The sequence below is a fragment of the Macadamia integrifolia genome, chromosome 4 (assembly GCF_013358625.1).
Source record: "Macadamia integrifolia cultivar HAES 741 chromosome 4, SCU_Mint_v3, whole genome shotgun sequence".
NCBI lineage: Eukaryota > Viridiplantae > Streptophyta > Magnoliopsida > Proteales > Proteaceae > Macadamia > Macadamia integrifolia.
In genome coordinates, this window is record NC_056560.1 from 32,329,799 (window position 1) to 32,336,173 (window position 6,375).

Genomic DNA, 6,375 nt, shown 5'->3' on the forward strand with positions numbered 1-6,375 from the left:
TATGGATGTACCTCAAAGGGCAGGAGCTCAAGGAGGTAGGAACAGGGGGAATATCCATAGGGAGGATGTCCACATGGAGGAGGAGGAGAATAGAGAGGAGGATGAGGATTATGTTCCTCAATTCGAGAAGGAGGACTTTCTGGATGAGGATATCCTCGAGGAGGAGTCTCTTGATTTGAGAGATGCTGATCCTGACTTTGCTAGGGCCGCAGACCCACAGCATAGAGCCCCACCACCTGAGAGTGGTGCATTTGACTTTGAGAATATGATGACCAGCATGAGGGCCTTAAAAAATGGGCAAGATCAGCTTTTGAGAAGACTAGATGAGAGTGCTACTAGAGAGGAAAATATCTTAGAAAGGCAGGCTACATTAGAGAATTCTTTCCTAAGATTAAGCGAGGATTTGGACACAACGGCCAATGCTATTTCAGCGGACTTTACCCGACTCTGGAGGGATGTACAACTAGTGAATGCGAGGTTTGATTACTACGATCGCTGTCTTAATGTTAAATCGAGGCCTAGGAGGGATGGAGTAGTAGAGCTAGATGATGACGGGGGTCTTTGAGGACTTAGCTTACCTATCCTAATCAGCTTTTTTTTACTTGTCTCTATGTTGTTTATGTATTTATGGTGGACTATTTTTTTATACTTTTCTTTGTAATTTGGATTTGCTAGTGTGGTGTTATGATGTTGTTAGTGGCTTTTAGTTAGTTTTGTCTACTTGACAAACTTATTGTAATTCGGTTGTAACAACGTTAGTTAGCATTTGTTGATTATGCTTATTCATATATGTATGTTGTCTATCAGGTGCTTCTATTTGAAAATTTTAGAAAATCTTGTTTTAGCGTTGTTATGTTGCCGAAATTTTGTTAAATCCGTACTCGATGGGTTATGCAATCAAATAGCTAATCTTTTATTTATTTCAAGCAAACTTTTTCTAATGCATGCCTTGAAATGCAATAATTAAATGCAAGCATTTTTTTTTTTGCTTTTAATTCCTTAAAGTGTTTTACATTTACCCAACCCCATTTCCTATTATAGATTCTATGGGGTTTAAATGGTATGCTATGAGTGGATAGAGCATCATGCTCTAATACCACCGTTGTCACACCCCGTTCACACAGAATCGGATCGGTGACTGAGTTAACTCTGGTTAACCCAAACCTACCAGGATCATCTGATACAGTACCCTATCATAGCATACCCACATCTAAGATAAGTGTTCAAAAGTTCAGCGGAAGACTTAAATTACCTGTAAATATCTCCAATATACTTGATACCCAAATTATAGTATATAGCTAAGTACATATGGGCCCGCAGGCATGATATTTACACAAAAAAGAATAACAATTTACATATCAAGTACACAAAAGGGGAGGTCATAAAAATCAAAAAGTAAAATCCTGTACGGTGTCATTACTGCAGTCCCGCAGCACAGCCCTCGCACATGCAATCAGCACCATGCTCATACTCCTCAAGGACCCACCAATCCTCAACTGGAAACTCGACTGTGGGGCCTGACTCCTGATCTTCAGGTGGGTGACCTGCAAAATCATCTAAAAGAGGTGTGCACGTGGGATGAGCTCACTAGCTCAGTAAGTGAAAAGAAAGATCACACAAACATTCACATCCAGATGCACTATATGCAATGCAATTCATTTTAATTTTATCCACCTAAACAACATTACTAAGTCTTAGGTTACGTGCTACTCACAACCACAGTGCCCGTATGCCCTGGGTACGAGTCGCGAACTCCATCCCTTGATACGCCTATAGGGTTGTCAGAGAAGGCCCACCGTGAGTACTCAAAAAAGTAAAGCATGCCGACCACTGGCTCTCAACATAAAAGTAAATGATAGAAATGAAAAGGTGCCAACCCCGGTAATTTAAAAGCAGTACGATTGGCCCTCTTGAATATACCACTGAGGTTACCGACTGTCCTAATGACCAGTCGGGCGTATGTCTAACCACCACAGTGACCCGACAACCGCAACCACTGCTTCCCCCCAAGTGATAACCCAACACCTTAACCCCTGTTGGAAAAGGTCATAGCATAGGGAATGATAATCCTAAACCGCATGCTCCTATATGACAAAGTATGATTGTATAGTACCACCGCGTCCCATACCACGGGCCACCAATGCACTCGTTTCCAAACCAACTACAACGTCTATTCTAATAATGCATCATGCACAGTAATCAAATCATTCATCATATAAGCACATCAATCATTTAGCATTGAGAATGTAAAGCACAACACACATATCATAAATCATTTGTTTAGATTGCACAAGCAATGCGTGCAAATGGCATACGAGGATGACTAATCTACACATAATTTGCATGATGACATGGCTAGTCTAGATACAGTTTAATGATGCAAAAACAAGCCTTAAAATAAGGTCAAATGTCCTCTCCCCACTTACTTGTTGGGTATAAAAACTCACATTCGATACGGGTGAGATCCGGAGTGAGAAATGTAAATTCTAGTGGAACCTATCATAAGCGAATGGGGTTAGCATTTTACCACCTTAGAGTCAAAACTAATGAGGTTTGATATTTAAATCATGATTAAAATCATAAAAGAAGGTTGGCCGCCCGTTTTGGGCCCATTCGGCCAAAAAAATCTGACAGGTGGGCCAACAGGTGGGCCAGACAACCCACCTGTCTTCGCCCACCGGTCCAACAGGCGGGCCAGATAGCCCACCGGTTCAATAGGTGAGCCCCCACAGGCGGGCAGGTTCGCCCATCGATCTTTGCCCACCTATTAAAATTAAGGTTCTGCCCCAACAGGCGGGCGGCTTCCCCCGCTGGTCTTCGCCCACCTGTGGGTGCGAAAATTGGTTTTCTCCCTTGAAACACTCCTCAACCTTGGGAAAACCAAATGGGGCAATTCCAATTACATTTTCCACACATCTAAGGTCTCATAAGATGATTCTAACCTATATCTAAGTTAGATTTAAGGATTGAAAAGCAATCTTACCTTCTTTCCTCAAGAACTCTTCCAAAACCCCAAAATCACCTCTTAACTCAAGAAATCACCAATGCTTCTCAAATCTTGTAAACACTTCTTTAAACCTTCAAAATCAACAAATAGACCATCTATTAAATCTTAGATTCATCATATCAAGTGGGATTAATAAGATCTCAAGGAACTCTACCCAAATCAAGGGTTTCACTTGGGGTTTTGTGAAAGTTTAAGAAGTATAGCCTTCGCTCACCTCAAATCCTAGGTCTCGTGTTGGGGATCACTTTTCTGGTGCCGGAATGAGAAGGTCAAACCTCGGCGTCACTTAAAATAATTTCTTCCTCTTTTTCTTTTCCTTTCTTCTTCTTCGTTCTCTTTTCTTCCTTTCTTTTCTCTCTCTTCTTTACTCTTCTCACCCACTCTTTAGTGCATTAAATGAGAAAAAGGAAAAAAAATAGAATAAGTACTATTTATACTAGAGAATATCTAGTAACCACATGGGTGGGTCACACTGGTGGGCGGGTTTGCCCACCTGTGACCACCCACTTGTTGGTCAAAACTTAGCTAAACAATTGAGATTTCGATGGAATTCGACTCTCAACATGTATCTAACTCTCGGCACAAGGTATATAATATGTATACACTTTAAGAAATGGCTACATATCAGCATTACCTGTACATGGCCTTATGATTCGTGCATGTACACGGCTTAGGTACACCCGTCTCCTTTGGCACTGACTCGGACTTGTCTGGCCAACCTGTGTTCAAAGTCACCATTGCCATCATGGTCTATAGGGAACCCGCCTTAACCCTCTCTGGTTCGGGTCCTACATGGTTAAACCGGGTCAACCGTGTAAGTAAACCAGGTTTTAAAAGTAGGGTATCACATTCGATGTGCCTTTTCAGAATGCCACACCCACAGTACGATGTGATTGTAGCTGGAGGCGAAAACCTATCCGGTATGGCCGATGATGTACTAGTGCTGTGACTGATAGGAGGGGGTTATCAGGGGTTTGCTGGGTGACCCATAGATGTATACGAGAACTGGTAGGCTTCTATTTACGGCTAGGGTTTGTGTCCTTGGTAGTCGATTGCGGTTCCGAGACGAAGGATACAACCTAATGTGCTGTAGTAGAATTTACTAGACATAGTTTGTATTGTTAGGTGGATAATAAATAAATGAACTGCATCACGAGCATCGTGGACTATATGTTTAATTTTCTCAATCATGCATCATAAATTATTAGTACTATTGTCTTGCTTAGATGTGTTTGACCCCACCCCTCACTGAGCAAGTTGGAAAGCTCATCCCACGTATACACACTTTTTAGATGATGACGCAGGTACAGTCGTGCCTGTGGCTAGTGACTCTTTTCCTCCGGACCTGAGTACGGAGTGAGCAACTGGTGGTTTTCAGAAGCGGAGGAGCATGGCTAGGACTGTGTTTGTGACTTTTGTGCATATGCGGTGCCGTGAGGTGTTCGGCGTATTTTTGATTATGTTGATATATGTCTGTGAATATTATGTTTTAAACTGATATATGTAAGTCTTGAAGGATTGTAAACATAATAACTTGGTTAATGATATTATGTTTATCATTAGACATTTTCCCATTTTATTTATGATTCCGCTACTATACTTTGATTCCACTGCTTATGTTGGTTTGTGATGTGAGATTGTGAAAATGTTAAGGTACTGCTATCGGAGATCCTGATAGGTTTCTAAGACAGGTACGTGTCTTACCGCCGGTATTCCTAATGGTAAGTTTGGTCTACTGGAATTGGGGTGTGACAGCTGTGGTATCAGAGCGCGATGCTCTGCCTTAACTCACAATTTCAGCCAAATCATAACTTGGGGAAATTAGGATTAAATAAAAATCTCAAGACAACAATAATAGAAATTGCACAATTAGGGGACAAATATAGGTGTTAAAGCCGTTTCATTATAATAGAGAAATTTAATACACAACTTACACTCTTCATAAGAAAATTAAGTACTGAAAATAGGAAATCCTAACTAGCCTAAGTCTAGGAAATTAAACAACTGAAACAAATGACAGAATGTAAAATGTTCAACCAAACATAAAACATTGAACTCAACTAAAACATGGAAAGGAAAATCCTAAAAACTATAGTGGCAAACATGCCACTACTCTTGCTACTGCTGGTTTTGTCTTTGGCCTTGAGCTTGGTTCGAACCATGCGTTCCTGGAAGAGGCACCAGAATACCCAGATGGAAGACCATCACCTAGATCTGTGCCTCTAGGGAAGCCACTCTATTGTCCATAAGATAATAGGTCCTGTCTATGCTGTTGAGGCGGCCATCTATACTCCTCATTAGAGATGTGGTGGTGTCTAGGCGGGCCACAACATCATTAAGACTGTAAGGCCTCGCACCCCTAGTGCCCCGAGAAGTAGAAGCAACCATAGAACCCATAGTCTGGGGATCAGGTGGCGGAGCCCCACCAACCCCGGTAACTTCTCCTCCTGCACCACTAACACCTCCACCAACATCATCGGCATCGTCACTGACATTACTGGCACCGCCACCCTCTACCTCCACAGGCTGTTGACCCTCCCCTGGAATAGGAGTCACCTCCCTTAGATCTATGGTCATCTTCCTCAAAGAATCTTGGTTGAAGTCTGTTACCTCTTCACCCAAGCATGTCTCTCCCTCCAAGTCCACCCTAAAGCGGTGGAAGATGTCAGTAAGTATTCTTCCATAGCACAGGCTTCCCACTCGATGATCTACTCCTTCGAACCGAAGTACCATAGTCCATATAAGGAGGCAAGAAAAACGTATCTGCGCTCCCATGTACACGTAGTAGATTACATAGGCTTGTAGTGCAGATATCTCATCATAACGTCTACAAGTGGGGAGGACATTCATCTGAATCGCATGGTAGACAACCTTTGGAGTAGCAAAATAGTTGACTGAATGGTTCCATCCCTTGGCCTCCTTAGTCAGCATATCATTTATCTCTTGAAAGGTATCGGGACTCTAGAATTCATATACTGGAGTCTGAGGTGGGCAGTACACTAGGTCACCGGCATTGCTGACCATCAGGATATTGGCCAACTGCCCCATGTCAAAGGAGATCTCCACCCCCTTCATATAGGAGGTGATCCGCATCTCTTCAGTACCCTGGTTCATGGATTGCAAGTTGGAGTAGAACAACCTGACCAATGTGGGGTAGTAGTACTTGTTGGGTTTTAAGATACGGTACCACCCAACCTCGTCAAACCATTGATGGAGACGGAATGCATGGAAGTCATTGGTCCTCACATGGACTCCCAGGTCCACATTGCAGTGCTCAAAGAGTTCCCAACGGTTTCGCTCAGCCACAGAGCAGAATAGGATGGGGTTAAACTGAGCGGCGACGTCTTGCTCCTCTTATTCAACAGTGC